The sequence below is a fragment of the Loxodonta africana genome, chromosome 10 (genome assembly GCF_030014295.1).
Source record: "Loxodonta africana isolate mLoxAfr1 chromosome 10, mLoxAfr1.hap2, whole genome shotgun sequence".
Taxonomy (NCBI): Eukaryota; Metazoa; Chordata; class Mammalia; order Proboscidea; family Elephantidae; genus Loxodonta; species Loxodonta africana.
In genome coordinates, this window is record NC_087351.1 from 2,361,832 (window position 1) to 2,382,373 (window position 20,542).

The window sequence follows — 20,542 nt, forward strand, 5'->3', positions numbered from 1 at the left end:
GTGTGGGGAAACACAGGGCTTTGCTAGGATTTCTCTAGGCAGTGTGTTTTCCCTGGGACTCACTGTAGCAACACTATCTCGCCAGGGCAACACTGCGTGGGATTTCCTCTGCCAGGAGAGAGCTGCTGCTTTGTAGTTTGTGCTGGGAATCCTTGCTTTGGCAAGTGCCATTTGACCGCATTCAGGCAGAAAGAAAAGAGAATAGCAAGAGGCCTTTCCTCCCCGGCTGCTTTCCCAAGCCCTTCCAGCTAAAACTATGTCGTTGCTACTCTGGAAGGATCCCTGCACCACGACGTAGGTTTTCAGAAGAAGCCCTGCGTTTGCAAGAGCAAATGAGGAATTCGTTGCAGGAAAGAGGAAGGAAAGAAAGTTTCTCTCCTTCTGCCTGCTTTGCTCAGAGGACTGGATGAAGTCAGGGAGTTCTCCCTTTCACTGAGAAATTGCCGGCTGCTGTTGCCTGTGCGCTCTCTTCTTTGCAAAAGAGTCTGCAGTTCCACGCTTTGAACCGTGGAAAGACGCCGGGATCTGCTAAGATTTCCCCCGGCGCTTCGTTTGCCCTGGGCCAAAGCGAGCCTTCACATTAGCTGAACGCTAACACTGCATACTCATTCCACTTCCAGAACAGGGCTACTGCCAGGCAGTTCTCCGGGGGAAAACGGCCCTTCGCGAAGGGCAGATCTGTGGAGCTCATTGCGGGAAAGCGAAAGCAAAGGACGCTTTTCTCCCTCTAACTTCTTTCGTCAGAGGAACGGGGGAAATCACAGTGTTCTTTCTCTCACTGAGATGCACACAATCTGACGTTGCCTCTTTGCTCCGTTGCTGGCGAAGAACTGAAACGGACATACATTCCTGTGGGGAAACACAGGGCTTTGCTAGGATTTCTCTAGGCAGTGTGTTTTCCCTGGGCCTCACTGTAGCAACACTATCTCGCCAGGGCAACACTGCATGGGATTTCCTCTGCCAGGAGAGAGCTGCTGATTTGTAGTTTGTGCTGGGAAACCTTGCTTTGGCAAGTGCCAATTGACCGCATTCGGGCAGAAAGAAAAGAGAACAGCAAGCGGCCTTTTCTCCCCGGCTGCTCTGCCAAGCCCTTCCAGCTAAAACTATGTCGTTGCTCCTCTGGAGGGATCCCTGTACGGTGACATAGTTTCTCAGAAGAAGCCCTGCGTTTGCAAGAGCAAATGAGGAATTCGTTGCAGGAAAGAGGACGGAAAGAAAGTTTCTCTCCCTCTGCCTGCTTTGCTCAGAGGACTGGATGAAGTCAGGGAGTTCTCCCTTTCACTGAGAAACGTGCGGGCTGCTGTTGCCTGTGCGCTCTCCTCTTTGCACTAGAGTCTGCAGTTCCACGCTTTGAACCGTGGAAAGGCGCCGGGCTCTGCTAAGACTTCCCCGGGCGCTTCGTTTGCCCTGGGCCAAAGCGAGCCTTCACATTAGCTGAACGCTAACACTGCATACTCGTTCCACTTCCAGAACAGGGCTACCGCGAGGCAGTTCTCCGGGGGAAAACGGCCCTTCGCGAAGGGCAGATCTGTGGAGCTCATTGCGGGAAAGCGAAAGCAAAGGACGCTTTTCTCCCTCTAACTGCTTTCGTCAGAGGAACGGGGGAAGTCACAGTGTTCTTTCTCTCACTGAGATACACACAATCTGACGTTGCCTCTGAGCTCCGTTGCTGGCAAAGAACTGAAATGGACATACATTCCTGTGGGGAAACACAGGGCTTTGCTAGGATTTCTCTAGGCAGTGTGTTTTCCCTGGGCCACGCTGTAGCAACACTATCTCGCAAGGGCAGCACTGCATGGGATTTCCTCTGCCAGGAGAGAGCTGCTGCTTTGTAGCTTGTGCTGGGAAACCTTGCTTTGGCAAGTGCGAATTGACTGCATTCAGGCAGAAAGAAAAGAGAATAGCAAGAGGCCTTTTCTCCCCGGCTGCTTTCCCAAGCCCTTCCAGCTAAAACTATGTCGTTGCTCCTCTGGAGGGATCCCTGCACCGCGACGTAGTTTCTCAGAAGAAGCCCTGCGTTTGCAAGAGCAAATGAGGAATTCGTTGCAGGAAAGAGGAAGGAAAGAAAGTTTCTCTCCCTCTGCCTGCTTTGCTCAGAGGACTGGATGAAGTCAGGGAGTTCTCCCTTTCACTGAGAAACGTGCGGGCTGCTGTTGCCTGTGCGCTCTCTTCTTTGCAAAAGAGTCTGCTGTTTCACGCTTTGAACCGTGGAAAGGCGCTGGGCTCTGCTAAGACTTCCCCCGGCGCTTCGTTTGCCCTGGGCCAAAGGGAGCCTTCACAATAGCTGAACGCTAACACTGCATACTCGTTCCACTTCCAGAACAGGGCTACCGCGAGGCAGTTCTCCGGGGGAAAACGGCCCTTCGCGAAGGGCAGATCTGCCGAGCTCACTGCGGGAAAGCGAAAGCAAAGGACGCTTTTCTCCCTCTAACCGCTTTCGTCAGAGGAACGGGGGAAGTCACAGTGTTCTTTCTCTCACTGAGATACACACAATCTGATGTTGCGTCTGAGCTCCGTTGCTGGCAAAGAACTGAAACTGACATACATTCCTGTGGGGAAACACAGGGCTTTGCTAGGATTTCTCTAGGCAGTCTGTTTTCCCTGGGCCTCGCTGTAGCAACACTATCTCGCCAGGGCAACACTGCATGGGATTTCCTCTGCCAGGAGAGAGCTGCTGCTTTGTAGTTTGTGCTGGGAAACCTTGCTTTGGCAAGTGCCAATTGACCGCATTCAGGCAGAAAGAAAAGAGAATCGCAAGAGGCCTTTTCTCCCCGGCTGCTCTGCCAAGCCCTTCCAGCTAAAACTATGCCGTTGCTCCTCTGGAAGGATCCCTGCACCGCGACGTAGTTTTTCAGAAGAAGCCTTGCGTTTGCAAGAGCAAAGGAGGAATTCGTTGCAGGAAAGAGGAAGGAAAGAAAGTTTCTCTCCCTCTGCCTGCTTTGCTCAGAGGACTGGATGAAGTCAGGGAGTTCTCCCTTTCACTGAGAAACGTGCGGGCTGCTGTTGCCTGGGCGCTCTCTTCTTTGCAAAAGAGTCTGCTGTTCCACGCTTTGAACCGTGGAAAGGCGCCGGGCTCTGCTAAGATTTCCCCCGGCGCTTCGTTTGCCCTGGGCCAAAGCGAGCCTTCACAATAGCTGAACGCTAACACTGCATACTCGTTCCACTTCCAGAACAGGGCTACCGCGAGGCAGTTCTCCGGGGGAAAACGGCCCTTCGCGAAGGGCAGATCTGCCGAGCTCACTGCGGGAAAGCGAAAGCAAAGGACGCTTTTCTCCCTCTAACCGCTTTCGTCAGAGGAACGGGGGAAGTCACAGTGTTCTTTCTCTCACTGAGATACACACAATCTGACGTTGCCTCTGAGCTCCGTTGCTGGCAAAGAACTGAAACTGACATACATTCCTGTGGGGAAACACAGGGCTTTGCTAGGATTTCTCTAGGCAGTGCGTTTTCCCTGGGCCTCACTGTAGCAACACTATCTCGCCAGGGCAACACTGCATGGGATTTCCTCTGCCAGGAGAGAGCTGCTGCTTTGTAGTTTGTGCTGGGAAACCTTGCTTTGGCAAGTGCCAATTGACCGCAGTGAGGCAGAAAGAAAAGAGAATAGCAAGAGGCCTTTACTCCCCGGCTGCTCTGCCAAGCCCTTCCAGCTAAAACTATGTCGTTGCTCCTCTGGAAGGATCCCTGCACCGTGACGTAGTTTTTCAGAAGAAGCCTTGCGTTTGCAAGAGGAAAGGAGGAATTCGTTGCAGGAAAGAGGAAGGAAAGAAAGTTTCTCTCCTTCTGCCTGCTTTGCTCAGAGGACTGGATGAAGTCAGGGAGTTCTCCCTTTCACTGAGAAACGTGCGGGCTGCTGTTGCCTGTGCGCTCTCTTCTTTGCAAAAGAGTCTGCAGTTCCACGCTTTGAACCGTGGAAAGGCGCCGGGCTCTGCTAAGATTTCCCACGGCGCTTCGTTTGCCCTGGGCCAAAACGATCCTTCACATTAGCTGAACGCTAACACTGCATACTCGTTCCACTTCCAGAACAGGGTACCGCGAGGCAGTTCTCCGGGGGAAAACGGCCCTTCGCGAAGGGCAGATCTGCCGAGCTCACTGCGGGAAAGCGAAAGCAAAGGACGCTTTTCTCCCTCTAACCGCTTTCGTCAGAGGAACGGGGGAACTGACAGTGTTCTTTCTCTCACTGAGATACACACAATCTGACGTTGCCTGTGAACTCCGTTCCTGGCAAAGAACTGAAACTGACATACATTCCTGTGGGGAAACACAGGGTTTTGCTAGGATTTCTCTAGGCAGTCTGTTTTCCCTGGGCCTCGCTGTAGCAACACTATCGCGCCAGGGCAACACTGCATGGGATTTCCTCTGCCAGGAGGGAGCTGCTGCTTTGTAGTTTGTGCTGGGAAACCTTGCTTTGGCAAGTGCCAATTGACCGCATTCAGGCAGAAAGAAAAGAGAATCGCAAGAGGCCTTTTCTCCCCGGCTGCTCTGCCAAGCCCTTCCAGCTAAAACTATGCCGTTGCTCCTCTGGAAGGATCCCTGCACCGCGACGTAGTTTTTCAGAAGAAGCCTTGCGTTTGCAAGAGTAAAGGAGGAATTCGTTGCAGGAAAGAGGAAGGAAAGAAAGTTTCTCTCCCTCTGCCTGCTTTGCTCAGAGGACTGGATGAAGTCAGGGAGTTCTCCCTTTCACTGAGAAACGTGCGGGCTGCTGTTGCCTGTGCGCTCTCTTCTTTGCAAAAGAGTCTGCTGTTCCACGCTTTGAACCGTGGAAAGGCGCCGGGCTCTGCTAAGACTTCCCCCGGCGCTTCGTTTGCCCTGGGCCAAAGCGAGCCTTCACAATAGCTGAACGCTAACACTGCATACTCGTTCCACTTCCAGAACAGGGCTACCGCGAGGCAGTTCTCCGGGGGAAAACGGCCCTTCGCGAAGGGCAGATCTGCCGAGCTCACTGCGGGAAAGCGAAAGCAAAGGACGCTTTTCTCCCTCTAACCGCTTTCGTCAGAGGAACGGGGGAAGTCACAGTGTTCTTTCTCTCACTGAGATACACACAATCTGACGTTGCCTCTGAGCTCCGTTGCTGGCAAAGAACTGAAACTGACATACATTCCTGTGGGGAAACACAGGGCTTTCCTAGGATTTCTCTAGGCAGTCTGTTTTCCCTGGGCCTCACTGTAGCAACACTATCTCGCCAGGGCAACACTGCATGGGATTTCCTCTGCCAGGAGAGAGCTGCTGCTTTGTAGTTTGTGCTGGGAAACCTTGCTTTGGCAAGTGCCAATTGACCGCATTCAGGCGGAAAGAAAAGAGAATCGCAAGAGGCTTTTTCTCCCCGGCTGCTCTGCCAAGCCCTTCCAGCTAAAACTATGCCGTTGCTCCTCTGGAAGGATCCCTGCACCGCGACGTAGTTTTTCAGAAGAAGCCTTGCGTTTGCAAGAGCAAAGGAGGAATATTGCAGGAAAGAGGAAGGAAAGAAAGTTTCTCTCCCTCTGCCTGCTTTGCTCAGAGGACTGGATGAAGTCAGGGAGTTCTCCCTTTCACTGAGAAACGTGTGGGCTGCTGTTGCCTGTGCGCTCTCTTCTTTGCAAAAGAGTCTGCTGTTCCACGCTTTGAACCGTGGAAAGGCGCCGGGCTCTGCTAAGACTTCCCCCGGCGCTTCGTTTGCCCTGGGCCAAAGCGAGCCTTCACAATAGCTGAACGCTAACACTGCATACTCGTTCCACTTCCAGAACAGGGCTACCGCGAGGCAGTTCTCCGGGGGAAAACGGCCCTTCGCGAAGGGCAGATCTGCCGAGCTCACTGCGGGAAAGCGAAAGCAAAGGACGCTTTTCTCCCTCTAACCGCTTTCGTCAGAGGAACGGGGGAAGTCACAGTGTTCTTTCTCTCACTGAGATACACACAATCTGACGTTGCCTCTGAGCTCCGTTGCTGGCAAAGAACTGAAACTGACATACATTCCTGTGGGGAAACACAGGGCTTTGCTAGGATTTCTCTAGGCAGTCTGTTTTCCCTGGGCCTCGCTGTAGCAACACTATCTCGCCAGGGCAACACTGCATGGGATTTCCTCTGCCAGGAGAGAGCTGCTGCTTTGTAGTTTGTGCTGGGAAACCTTGCTTTGGCAAGTGCCAATTGACCGCATTCAGGCGGAAAGAAAAGAGAATCGCAAGAGGCTTTTTCTCCCCGGCTGCTCTGCCAAGCCCTTCCAGCTAAAACTATGCCGTTGCTCCTCTGGAAGGATCCCTGCACCGCGACGTAGTTTTTCAGAAGAAGCCTTGCGTTTGCAAGAGCAAAGGAGGAATTCGTTGCAGGAAAGAGGAAGGAAAGAAAGTTTCTCTCCCTCTGCCTGCTTTGCTCAGAGGACTGGATGAAGTCAGGGAGTTCTCCCTTTCACTGAGAAACGTGCGGGCTGCTGTTGCCTGTGCGCTCTCTTCTTTGCAAAAGAGTCTGCTGTTCCACGCTTTGAACCGTGGAAAGGCGCCGGGCTCTGCTAAGATTTCCCCGGCGCTTCGTTTGCCCTGGGCCAAAGCGAGCCTTCACAATAGCTGAACGCTAACACTGCATACTCGTTCCACTTCCAGAACAGGGCTACCGCGAGGCAGTTCTCCGGGGGAAAACGGCCCTTCGCGAAGGGCAGATCTGCCGAGCTCACTGCGGGAAAGCGAAAGCAAAGGACGCTTTTCTCCCTCTAACCGCTTTCGTCAGAGGAACGGGGGAAGTCACAGTGTTCTTTCTCTCACTGAGATACACACAATCTGACGTTGCCTCTGAGCTCCGTTGCTGGCAAAGAACTGAAACTGACATACATTCCTGTGGGGAAACACAGGGCTTTGCTAGGATTTCTCTAGGCAGTCTGTTTTCCCTGGGCCTCGCTGTAGCAACACTATCTCGCCAGGGCAACACTGCATGGGATTTCCTCTGCCAGGAGAGAGCTGCTGCTTTGTAGTTTGTGCTGGGAAACCTTGCTTTGGCAAGTGCCAATTGACCGCATTCAGGCGGAAAGAAAAGAGAATCGCAGGAGGCCTTTTCTCCCCGGCTGCTCTGCCAAGCCCTTCCAGCTAAAACTATGCCGTTGCTCCTCTGGAAGGATCCCTGCACCGCGACGTAGTTTTTCAGAAGAAGCCTTGCGTTTGCAAGAGCAAAGGAGGAATTCGTTGCAGGAAAGAGGAAGGAAAGAAAGTTTCTCTCCCTCTGCCTGCTTTGCTCAGAGGACTGGATGAAGTCAGGGAGTTCTCCCTTTCACTGAGAAACGTGCGGGCTGCTGTTGCCTGTGCGCTCTCTTCTTTGCAAAAGAGTCTGCTGTTCCACGCTTTGAACCGTGGAAAGGCGCCGGGCTCTGCTAAGACTTCCCCCGGCGCTTCGTTTGCCCTGGGCCAAAGCGAGCCTTCACAATAGCTGAACGCTAACACTGCATACTCGTTCCACTTCCAGAACAGGGCTACCGCGAGGCAGTTCTCCGGGAGAAAACGGCCCTTCGCGAAGGGCAGATCTGCCGAGCTCACTGCGGGAAAGCGAAAGCAAAGGACGCTTTTCTCCCTCTAACCGCTTTCGTCAGAGGAACGGGGGAAGTCACAGTGTTCTTTCTCTCACTGAGATACACACAATCTGACGTTGCCTCTGAGCTCCGTTGCTGGCAAAGAACTGAAACTGACATACATTCCTGTGGGGAAACACAGGGCTTTGCTAGGATTTCTCTAGGCAGTCTGTTTTCCCTGGGCCTCGCTGTAGCAACACTATCTCGCCAGGGCAACACTGCATGGGATTTCCTCTGCCAGGAGAGAGCTGCTGCTTTGTAGTTTGTGCTGGGAAACCTTGCTTTGGCAAGTGCCAATTGACCGCATTCAGGCGGAAAGAAAAGAGAATCGCAAGAGGCTTTTTCTCCCCGGCTGCTCTGCCAAGCCCTTCCAGCTAAAACTATGCCGTTGCTCCTCTGGAAGGATCCCTGCACCGCGACGTAGTTTTTCAGAAGAAGCCTTGCGTTTGCAAGAGCAAAGGAGGAATATTGCAGGAAAGAGGAAGGAAAGAAAGTTTCTCTCCCTCTGCCTGCTTTGCTCAGAGGACTGGATGAAGTCAGGGAGTTCTCCCTTTCACTGAGAAACGTGCGGGCTGCTGTTGCCTGTGCGCTCTCTTCTTTGCAAAAGAGTCTGCTGTTCCACGCTTTGAACCGTGGAAAGGCGCCGGGCTCTGCTAAGACTTCCCCCGGCGCTTCGTTTGCCCTGGGCCAAAGCGAGCCTTCACAATAGCTGAACGCTAACACTGCATACTCGTTCCACTTCCAGAACAGGGCTACCGCGAGGCAGTTCTCCGGGGGAAAACGGCCCTTCGCGAAGGGCAGATCTGCCGAGCTCACTGCGGGAAAGCGAAAGCAAAGGACGCTTTTCTCCCTCTAACCGCTTTCGTCAGAGGAACGGGGGAAGTCACAGTGTTCTTTCTCTCACTGAGATACACACAATCTGACGTTGCCTCTGAGCTCCGTTGCTGGCAAAGAACTGAAACTGACATACATTCCTGTGGGGAAACACAGGGCTTTGCTAGGATTTCTCTAGGCAGTCTGTTTTCCCTGGGCCTCGCTGTAGCAACACTATCTCGCCAGGGCAACACTGCATGGGATTTCCTCTGCCAGGAGAGAGCTGCTGCTTTGTAGTTTGTGCTGGGAAACCTTGCTTTGGCAAGTGCCAATTGACCGCATTCAGGCGGAAAGAAAAGAGAATCGCAAGAGGCTTTTTCTCCCCGGCTGCTCTGCCAAGCCCTTCCAGCTAAAACTATGCCGTTGCTCCTCTGGAAGGATCCCTGCACCGCGACGTAGTTTTTCAGAAGAAGCCTTGCGTTTGCAAGAGCAAAGGAGGAATTCGTTGCAGGAAAGAGGAAGGAAAGAAAGTTTCTCTCCCTCTGCCTGCTTTGCTCAGAGGACTGGATGAAGTCAGGGAGTTCTCCCTTTCAGTGAGAAACGTGCGGGCTGCTGTTGCCTGTGCGCTCTCTTCTTTGCAAAAGAGTCTGCTGTTCCACGCTTTGAACCGTGGAAAGGCGCCGGGCTCTGCTAAGACTTCCCCCGGCGCTTCGTTTGCCCTGGGCCAAAGCGAGCCTTCACAATAGCTGAACGCTAACACTGCATACTCGTTCCACTTCCAGAACAGGGCTACCGCGAGGCAGTTCTCCGGGGGAAAACGGCCCTTCGCGAAGGGCAGATCTGCCGAGCTCACTGCGGGAAAGCGAAAGCAAAGGACGCTTTTCTCCCTCTAACCGCTTTCGTCAGAGGAACGGGGGAAGTCACAGTGTTCTTTCTCTCACTGAGATACACACAATCTGACGTTGCCTCTGAGCTCCGTTGCTGGCAAAGAACTGAAACTGACATACATTCCTGTGGGGAAACACAGGGCTTTCCTAGGATTTCTCTAGGCAGTCTGTTTTCCCTGGGCCTCGCTGTAGCAACACTATCTCGCCAGGGCAACACTGCATGGGATTTCCTCTGCCAGGAGAGAGCTGCTGCTTTGTAGTTTGTGCTGGGAAACCTTGCTTTGGCAAGTGCCAATTGACCGCATTCAGGCGGAAAGAAAAGAGAATCGCAAGAGGCCTTTTCTCCCCGGCTGCTCTGCCAAGCCCTTCCAGCTAAAACTATGCCGTTGCTCCTCTGGAAGGATCCCTGCACCGCGACGTAGTTTTTCAGAAGAAGCCTTGCGTTTGCAAGAGCAAAGGAGGAATTCGTTGCAGGAAAGAGGAAGGAAAGAAAGTTTCTCTCCCTCTGCCTGCTTTGCTCAGAGGACTGGATGAAGTCAGGGAGTTCTCCCTTTCACTGAGAAACGTGCGGGCTGCTGTTGCCTGTGCGCTCTCTTCTTTGCAAAAGAGTCTGCTGTTCCACGCTTTGAACCGTGGAAAGGCGCCGGGCTCTGCTAAGATTTCCCCCGGCGCTTCGTTTGCCCTGGGCCAAAGCGAGCCTTCACAATAGCTGAACGCTAACACTGCATACTCGTTCCACTTCCAGAACAGGGCTACCGCGAGGCAGTTCTCCGGGGGAAAACGGCCCTTCGCGAAGGGCAGATCTGCCGAGCTCACTGCGGGAAAGCGAAAGCAAAGGACGCTTTTCTCCCTCTAACCGCTTTCGTCAGAGGAACGGGGGAAGTCACAGTGTTCTTTCTCTCACTGAGATACACACAATCTGACGTTGCCTCTGAGCTCCGTTGCTGGCAAAGAACTGAAACTGACATACATTCCTGTGGGGAAACACAGGGCTTTGCTAGGATTTCTCTAGGCAGTCTGTTTTCCCTGGGCCTCGCTGTAGCAACACTATCTCGCCAGGGCAACACTGCATGGGATTTCCTCTGCCAGGAGAGAGCTGCTGCTTTGTAGTTTGTGCTGGGAAACCTTGCTTTGGCAAGTGCCAATTGACCGCATTCAGGCGGAAAGAAAAGAGAATCGCAAGAGGCTTTTTCTCCCCGGCTGCTCTGCCAAGCCCTTCCAGCTAAAACTATGCCGTTGCTCCTCTGGAAGGATCCCTGCACCGCGACGTAGTTTTTCAGAAGAAGCCTTGCGTTTGCAAGAGCAAAGGAGGAATATTGCAGGAAAGAGGAAGGAAAGAAAGTTTCTCTCCCTCTGCCTGCTTTGCTCAGAGGACTGGATGAAGTCAGGGAGTTCTCCCTTTCACTGAGAAACGTGCGGGCTGCTGTTGCCTGTGCGCTCTCTTCTTTGCAAAAGAGTCTGCTGTTCCACGCTTTGAACCGTGGAAAGGCGCCGGGCTCTGCTAAGACTTCCCCCGGCGCTTCGTTTGCCCTGGGCCAAAGCGAGCCTTCACAATAGCTGAACGCTAACACTGCATACTCGTTCCACTTCCAGAACAGGGCTACCGCGAGGCAGTTCTCCGGGGGAAAACGGCCCTTCGCGAAGGGCAGATCTGCCGAGCTCACTGCGGGAAAGCGAAAGCAAAGGACGCTTTTCTCCCTCTAACCGCTTTCGTCAGAGGAACGGGGGAAGTCACAGTGTTCTTTCTCTCACTGAGATACACACAATCTGACGTTGCCTCTGAGCTCCGTTGCTGGCAAAGAACTGAAACTGACATACATTCCTGTGGGGAAACACAGGGCTTTGCTAGGATTTCTCTAGGCAGTCTGTTTTCCCTGGGCCTCGCTGTAGCAACACTATCTCGCCAGGGCAACACTGCATGGGATTTCCTCTGCCAGGAGAGAGCTGCTGCTTTGTAGTTTGTGCTGGGAAACCTTGCTTTGGCAAGTGCCAATTGACCGCATTCAGGCGGAAAGAAAAGAGAATCGCAAGAGGCTTTTTCTCCCCGGCTGCTCTGCCAAGCCCTTCCAGCTAAAACTATGCCGTTGCTCCTCTGGAAGGATCCCTGCACCGCGACGTAGTTTTTCAGAAGAAGCCTTGCGTTTGCAAGAGCAAAGGAGGAATTCGTTGCAGGAAAGAGGAAGGAAAGAAAGTTTCTCTCCCTCTGCCTGCTTTGCTCAGAGGACTGGATGAAGTCAGGGAGTTCTCCCTTTCAGTGAGAAACGTGCGGGCTGCTGTTGCCTGTGCGCTCTCTTCTTTGCAAAAGAGTCTGCTGTTCCACGCTTTGAACCGTGGAAAGGCGCCGGGCTCTGCTAAGACTTCCCCCGGCGCTTCGTTTGCCCTGGGCCAAAGCGAGCCTTCACAATAGCTGAACGCTAACACTGCATACTCGTTCCACTTCCAGAACAGGGCTACCGCGAGGCAGTTCTCCGGGGGAAAACGGCCCTTCGCGAAGGGCAGATCTGCCGAGCTCACTGCGGGAAAGCGAAAGCAAAGGACGCTTTTCTCCCTCTAACCGCTTTCGTCAGAGGAACGGGGGAAGTCACAGTGTTCTTTCTCTCACTGAGATACACACAATCTGACGTTGCCTCTGAGCTCCGTTGCTGGCAAAGAACTGAAACTGACATACATTCCTGTGGGGAAACACAGGGCTTTCCTAGGATTTCTCTAGGCAGTCTGTTTTCCCTGGGCCTCGCTGTAGCAACACTATCTCGCCAGGGCAACACTGCATGGGATTTCCTCTGCCAGGAGAGAGCTGCTGCTTTGTAGTTTGTGCTGGGAAACCTTGCTTTGGCAAGTGCCAATTGACCGCATTCAGGCGGAAAGAAAAGAGAATCGCAAGAGGCCTTTTCTCCCCGGCTGCTCTGCCAAGCCCTTCCAGCTAAAACTATGCCGTTGCTCCTCTGGAAGGATCCCTGCACCGCGACGTAGTTTTTCAGAAGAAGCCTTGCGTTTGCAAGAGCAAAGGAGGAATTCGTTGCAGGAAAGAGGAAGGAAAGAAAGTTTCTCTCCCTCTGCCTGCTTTGCTCAGAGGACTGGATGAAGTCAGGGAGTTCTCCCTTTCACTGAGAATCGTGCGGGCTGCTGTTGCCTGTGCGCTCTCTTCTTTGCAAAAGAGTCTGCTGTTCCACGCTTTGAACCGTGGAAAGGCGCCGGGCTCTGCTAAGATTTCCCCCGGCGCTTCGTTTGCCCTGGGCCAAAGCGAGCCTTCACAATAGCTGAACGCTAACACTGCATACTCGTTCCACTTCCAGAACAGGGCTACCGCGAGGCAGTTCTCCGGGGGAAAACGGCCCTTCGCGAAGGGCAGATCTGCCGAGCTCACTGCGGGAAAGCGAAAGCAAAGGACGCTTTTCTCCCTCTAACCGCTTTCGTCAGAGGAACGGGGGAAGTCACAGTGTTCTTTCTCTCACTGAGATACACACAATCTGACGTTGCCTCTGAGCTCCGTTGCTGGCAAAGAACTGAAACTGACATACATTCCTGTGGGGAAACACAGGGCTTTGCTAGGATTTCTCTAGGCAGTCTGTTTTCCCTGGGCCTCGCTGTAGCAACACTATCTCGCCAGGGCAACACTGCATGGGATTTCCTCTGCCAGGAGAGAGCTGCTGCTTTGTAGTTTGTGCTGGGAAACCTTGCTTTGGCAAGTGCCAATTGACCGCATTCAGGCGGAAAGAAAAGAGAATCGCAGGAGGCCTTTTCTCCCCGGCTGCTCTGCCAAGCCCTTCCAGCTAAAACTATGCCGTTGCTCCTCTGGAAGGATCCCTGCACCGCGACGTAGTTTTTCAGAAGAAGCCTTGCGTTTGCAAGAGCAAAGGAGGAATATTGCAGGAAAGAGGAAGGAAAGAAAGTTTCTCTCCCTCTGCCTGCTTTGCTCAGAGGACTGGATGAAGTCAGGGAGTTTTCCCTTTCAGTGAGAAACGTGCGGGCTGCTGTTGCCTGTGCGCTCTCTTCTTTGCAAAAGAGTCTGCTGTTCCACGCTTTGAACCGTGGAAAGGCGCCGGGCTCTGCTAAGACTTCCCCCGGCGCTTCGTTTGCCCTGGGCCAAAGCGAGCCTTCACAATAGCTGAACGCTAACACTGCATACTCGTTCCACTTCCAGAACAGGGCTACCGCGAGGCAGTTCTCCGGGGGAAAACGGCCCTTCGCGAAGGGCAGATCTGCCGAGCTCACTGCGGGAAAGCGAAAGCAAAGGACGCTTTTCTCCCTCTAACCGCTTTCGTCAGAGGAACGGGGGAAGTCACAGTGTTCTTTCTCTCACTGAGATACACACAATCTGATGTTGCGTCTGAGCTCCGTTGCTGGCAAAGAACTGAAACTGACATACATTCCTGTGGGGAAACACAGGGCTTTGCTAGGATTTCTCTAGGCAGTCTGTTTTCCCTGGGCCTCGCTGTAGCAACACTATCTCGCCAGGGCAACACTGCATGGGATTTCCTCTGCCAGGAGAGAGCTGCTGCTTTGTAGTTTGTGCTGGGAAACCTTGCTTTGGCAAGTGCCAATTGACCGCATTCAGGCGGAAAGAAAAGAGAATCGCAGGAGGCCTTTTCTCCCCGGCTGCTCTGCCAAGCCCTTCCAGCTAAAACTATGCCGTTGCTCCTCTGGAAGGATCCCTGCACCGCGACGTAGTTTTTCAGAAGAAGCCTTGCGTTTGCAAGAGCAAAGGAGGAATTCGTTGCAGGAAAGAGGACGGAAAGAAAGTTTCTCTCCCTCTGCCTGCTTTGCTCAGAGGACTGGATGAAGTCAGGGAGTTCTCCCTTTCACTGAGAAACGTGCGGGCTGCTGTTGCCTGTGCGCTCTCTTCTTTGCAAAAGAGTCTGCTGTTCCACGCTTTGAACCGTGGAAAGGCGCCGGGCTCTGCTAAGATTTCCCCCGGCGCTTCGTTTGCCCTGGGCCAAAGTGAGCCTTCACAATAGCTGAACGCTAACACTGCATACTCGTTCCACTTCCAGAACAGGGCTACCGCGAGGCAGTTCTCCGGGGGAAAACGGCCCTTCGCGAAGGGCAGATCTGCCGAGCTCACTGCGGGAAAGCGAAAGCAAAGGACGCTTTTCTCCCTCTAACCGCTTTCGTCAGAGGAACGGAGGAAGTCACAGTGTTCTTTCTCTCACTGAGATACACACAATCTGACGTTGCCTCTGAGCTCCGTTGCTGGTAAAGAACTGAAACTGACATACATTCCTGTGGGGAAACACAGGGCTTTGCTAGGATTTCTCTAGGCAGTCTGTTTTCCCTGGGCCTCGCTGTAGCAACACTATCTCGCCAGGGCAACACTGCATGGGATTTCCTCTGCCAGGAGAGAGCTGCTGCTTTGTAGTTTGTGCTGGGAAACCTTGCTTTGGCAAGTGCCAATTGACCGCATTCAGGCGGAAAGAAAAGAGAATCGCAGGAGGCCTTTTCTCCCCGGCTGCTCTGCCAAGCCCTTCCAGCTAAAACTATGCCGTTGCTTCTCTGGAAGGATCCCTGCACCGCGACGTAGTTTTTCAGAAGAAGCCTTGAGTTTGCAAGAGCAAAGGAGGAATTCGTTGCAGGAAAGAGGAAGGAAAGAAAGTTTCTCTCCCTCTGCCTGCTTTGCTCAGAGGACTGGATGAAGTCAGGGAGTTCTCCCTTTCACTGAGAAACGTGCGGGCTGCTGTTGCCTGTGCGCTCTCTTCTTTGCAAAAGAGTCTGCTGTTCCACGCTTTGAACCGTGGAAAGGCGCCGGGCTCTGCTAAGATTTCCCCCGGCGCTTCGTTTGCCCTGGGCCAAAGCGAGCCTTCACAATAGCTGAACGCTAACACTGCATACTCGTTCCACTTCCAGAACAGGGCTACCGCGAGGCAGTTCTCCGGGGGAAAACGGCCCTTCGCGAAGGGCAGATCTGCCGAGCTCACTGCGGGAAAGCGAAAGCAAAGGACGCTTTTCTCCCTCTAACCGCTTTCGTCAGAGGAACGGGGGAAGTCACAGTGTTCTTTCTCTCACTGAGATACACACAATCTGACGTTGCCTCTGAGCTCCGTTGCTGGCAAAGAACTGAAACTGACATACATTCCTGTGGGGAAACACAGGGCTTTGCTAGGATTTCTCTAGGCAGTCTGTTTTCCCTGGGCCTCGCTGTAGCAACACTATCTCGCCAGGGCAACACTGCATGGGATTTCCTCTGCCAGGAGAGAGCTGCTGCTTTGTAGTTTGTGCTGGGAAACCTTGCTTTGGCAAGTGCCAATTGACCGCATTCAGGCGGAAAGAAAAGAGAATCGCAAGAGGCCTTTTCTCCGCGGCTGCTCTGCCAAGCCCTTCCAGCTAAAACTATGCCGTTGCTCCTCTGGAAGGATCCCTGCACCGCGACGTAGTTTTTCAGAAGAAGCCTTGCGTTTGCAAGAGCAAAGGAGGAATTCGTTGCAGGAAAGAGGAAGGAAAGAAAGTTTCTCTCCCTCTGCCTGCTTTGCTCAGAGGACTGGATGAAGTCAGGGAGTTCTCCCTTTCACTGAGAAACGTGCGGGCTGCTGTTGCCTGTGCGCTCTCTTCTTTGCAAAAGAGTCTGCTGTTCCACGCTTTGAACCGTGGAAAGGCGCCGGGCTCTGCTAAGATTTCCCCCGGCGCTTCGTTTGCCCTGGGCCAAAGTGAGCCTTCACAATAGCTGAACGCTAACACTGCATACTCGTTCCACTTCCAGAACAGGGCTACCGCGAGGCAGTTCTCCGGGGGAAAACGGCCCTTCGCGAAGGGCAGATCTGCCGAGCTCACTGCGGGAAAGCGAAAGCAAAGGACGCTTTTCTCCCTCTAACCGCTTTCGTCAGAGGAACGGGGGAAGTCACAGTGTTCTTTCTCTCACTGAGATACACACAATCTGACGTTGCCTCTGAGCTCCGTTGCTGGTAAAGAACTGAAACTGACATACATTCCTGTGGGGAAACACAGGGCTTTGCTAGGATTTCTCTAGGCAGTCTGTTTTCCCTGGGCCTCGCTGTAGCAACACTATCTCGCCAGGGCAACACTGCATGGGATTTCCTCTGCCAGGAGAGAGCTGCTGCTTTGTAGTTTGTGCTGGGAAACCTTGCTTTGGCAAGTGCCAATTGACCGCATTCAGGCAGAAAGAAAAGAGAATCGCAAGAGGCCTTTTCTCCCCGGCTGCTCTGCCAAGCCCTTCCAGCTAAAACTATGCCGTTGCTCCTCTGGAAGGATCCCTGCACCGCGACGTAGTTTTTCAGAAGAAGCCTTGAGTTTGCAAGAGCAAAGGAGGAATTCGTTGCAGGAAAGAGGAAGGAAAGAAAGTTTCTCTCCCTCTGCCTGCTTTGCTCAGAGGACTGGATGAAGTCAGGGAGTTCTCCCTTTCACTGAGAAACGTGCGGGCTGCTGTTGCCTGTGCGCTCTCTTCTTTGCAAAAGAGTCTGCTGTTCCACGCTTTGAACCGTGGAAAGGCGCCGGGCTCTGCTAAGATTTCCCCCGGCGCTTCGTTTGCCCTGGGCCAAAGCGAGCCTTCACAATAGCTGAACGCTAACACTGCATACTCGTTCCACTTCCAGAACAGGGCTACCGCGAGGCAGTTCTCCGGGGGAAAACGGCCCTTCGCGAAGGGCAGATCTGCCGAGCTCACTGCGGGAAAGCGAAAGCAAAGGACGCTTTTCTCCCTCTAACCGCTTTCGTCAGAGGAACGGGGGAAGTCACAGTGTTCTTTCTCTCACTGAGATACACACAATCTGACGTTGCCTCTGAGCTCCGTTGCTGGCAAAGAACTGAAACTGACATACATTCCTGTGGGGAAACACAGGGCTTTGCTAGGATTTCTCTAGGCAGTCTGTTTTCCCTGGGCCTCGCTGTAGCAACACTATCTCGCCAGGGCAACACTGCATGGGATTTCCTCTGCCAGGAGAGAGCTGCTGCTTTGTAGTTTGTGCTGGGAAACCTTGCTTCGGCAAGTGCCAATTGACCGCATTCAGGCAGAAAGAAAAGAGAATCGCAAGAGGCCTTTTCTAGCCGGCTGCTCTGCCAAGCCCTTCCAGCTGAAACTATGCCGTTGCTCCTCTGGAAGGATCCCTGCACCGCGACGTTGTTTTTCAGAAGAAGCCTTGCGTTTGCAAGAGCGAAGGAGGAATTCGTTGCAGGAAAGAGGAAGGAAAGAAAGTTTCTCTCCCTCTGCCTGCTTTGCTCAGAGGACTGGATGAAGTCAGGGAGTTCTCCCTTTCACTGAGAAACGTGTGGGCTGCTGTTGCCTGGGCGCTCTCTTCTTTGCAAAAGAGTCTGCTGTTCCACGCTTTGAACCGTGGAAAGGCGCCGGGCTCTGCTAAGATTTCCCCCGGCGCTTCGTTTGCCCTGGGCCAAAGCGAGCCTTCACAATAGCTGAACGCTAACACTGCATACTCGTTCCACTTCCAGAACAGGGCTACCGCGAGGCAGTTCTCCGGGGGAAAACGGCCCTTCGCGAAGGGCAGATCTGCCGAGCTCACTGCGGGAAAGCGAAAGCAAAGGACGCTTTTCTCCCTCTAACCGCTTTCGTCAGAGGAACGGGGGAAGTCACAGTGTTCTTTCTCTCACTGAGATACACACAATCTGACGTTGCCTCTGAGCTCCGTTGCTGGCAAAGAACTGAAACGGACATACATTCCTGTGGGGAAACACAGGGCTTTGCTAGGATTTCTCTAGGCAGTCTGTTTTCCCTGGGCCTCGCTGTAGCAACACTATCTCGCCAGGGCAACACTGCATGGGATTTCCTCTGCCAGGAGAGAGCTGCTGCTTTGTAGTTTGTGCTGGGAAACCTTGCTTTGGCAAGTGCCAATTGACCGCATTCAGGCAGAAAGAAAAGAGAATCGCAAGAGGCCTTTTCTCCCCGGCTGCTCTGCCAAGCCCTTCCAGCTAAAACTATGCCGTTGCTCCTCTGGAAGGATCCCTGCACCGCGACGTAGTTTTTCAGAAGAAGCCTTGAGTTTGCAAGAGCAAAGGAGGAATTCGTTGCAGGAAAGAGGAAGGAAAGAAAGTTTCTCTCCCTCTGCCTGCTTTGCTCAGAGGACTGGATGAAGTCAGGGAGTTCTCCCTTTCACTGAGAAACGTGCGGGCTGCTGTTGCCTGTGCGCTCTCTTCTTTGCAAAAGAGTCTGCTGTTCCACGCTTTGAACCGTGGAAAGGCGCCGGGCTCTGCTAAGATTTCCCCCGGCGCTTCGTTTGCCCTGGGCCAAAGCGAGCCTTCACAATAGCTGAACGCTAACACTGCATACTCGTTCCACTTCCAGAACAGGGCTACCGCGAGGCAGTTCTCCGGGGGAAAACGGCCCTTCGCGAAGGGCAGATCTGCCGAGCTCACTGCGGGAAAGCGAAAGCAAAGGACGCTTTTCTCCCTCTAACCGCTTTCGTCAGAGGAACGGGGGAAGTCACAGTGTTCTTTCTCTCACTGAGATACACACAATCTGACGTTGCCTCTGAGCTCCGTTGCTGGCAAAGAACTGAAACTGACATACATTCCTGTGGGGAAACACAGGGCTTTGCTAGGATTTCTCTAGGCAGTCTGTTTTCCCTGGGCCTCGCTGTAGCAACACTATCTCGCCAGGGCAACACTGCATGGGATTTCCTCTGCCAGGAGAGAGCTGCTGCTTTGTAGTTTGTGCTGGGAAACCTTGCTTTGGCAAGTGCCAATTGACCGCATTCAGGCGGAAAGAAAAGAGAATCGCAGGAGGCCTTTTCTCCCCGGCTGCTCTGCCAAGCCCTTCCAGCTAAAACTATGCCGTTGCTCCTCTGGAAGGATCCCTGCACCGCGACGTAGTTTTTCCTAAGAAGCCTTGCGTTTGCAAGAGCAAAGGAGGAATTCGTTGCAGGAAAGAGGAAGGAAAGAAAGTTTCTCTCCTTCTGCCTGCTTTGCTCAGAGGACTGGATGAAGTCAGGAAGTTCTCCCTTTCACTGAGAAACGTGTGGGCTGCTGTTGCCTGTGCGCTCTCTTCTTTGCAAAAGAGTCTGCTGTTCCACGCTTTGAACCGTGGAAAGGCGCCGGGCTCTGCTAAGATTTCCCCCGGCGCTTCGTTTGCCCTGGGCCAAAGCGAGCCTTCACAATAGCTGAACGCTAACACTGCATACTCGTTCCACTTCCAGAACAGGGCTACCGCGAGGCAGTTCTCCGGGGGAAAACGGCCCTTCGCGAAGGGCAGATCTGCCGAGCTCACTGCGGGAAAGCGAAAGCAAAGGACGCTTTTCTCCCTCTAAGCGCTTTCGTCAGAGGAACGGGGGAAGTCACAGTGTTCTTTCTCTCACTGAGATACACACAATCTGACGTTGCCTCTGAGCTCCGTTGCTGGTAAAGAACTGAAACTGACATACATTCCTGTGGGGAAACACAGGGCTTTGCTAGGATTTCTCTAGGCAGTCTGTTTTCCCTGGGCCTCGCTGTAGCAACACTATCTCGCCAGGGCAACACTGCATGGGATTTCCTCTGCCAGGAGAGAGCTGCTGCTTTGTAGTTTGTGCTGGGAAACCTTGCTTTGGCAAGTGCCAATTGACCGCATTCAGGCAGAAAGAAAAGAGAATCGCAAGAGGCCTTTTCTCCCCGGCTGCTCTGCCAAGCCCTTCCAGCTAAAACTATGCCGTTGCTCCTCTGGAAGGATCCCTGCACCGCGACGTAGTTTTTCAGAAGAAGCCTTGAGTTTGCAAGAGCAAAGGAGGAATTCGTTGCAGGAAAGAGGAAGGAAAGAAAGTTTCTCTCCCTCTGCCTGCTTTGCTCAGAGGACTGGATGAAGTCAGGGAGTTCTCCCTTTCACTGAGAAACGTGCGGGCTGCTGTTGCCTGTGCGCTCTCTTCTTTGCAAAAGAGTCTGCTGTTCCACGCTTTGAACCGTGGAAAGGCGCCGGGCTCTGCTAAGATTTCCCCCGGCGCTTCGTTTGCCCTGGGCCAAAGCGAGCCTTCACAATAGCTGAACGCTAACACTGCATACTCGTTCCACTTCCAGAACAGGGCTACCGCGAGGCAGTTCTCCGGGGGAAAACGGCCCTTCGCGAAGGGCAGATCTGCCGAGCTCACTGCGGGAAAGCGAAAGCAAAGGACGCTTTTCTCCCTCTAACCGCTTTCGTCAGAGGAACGGGGGAAGTCACAGTGTTCTTTCTCTCACTGAGATACACACAATCTGACGTTGCCTCTGAGCTCCGTTGCTGGCAAAGAACTGAAACTGACATACATTCCTGTGGGGAAACACAGGGCTTTGCTAGGATTTCTCTAGGCAGTCTGTTTTCCCTGGGCCTCGCTGTAGCAACACTATCTCGCCAGGGCAACACTGCATGGGATTTCCTCTGCCAGGAGAGAGCTGCTGCTTTGTAGTTTGTGCTGGGAAACCT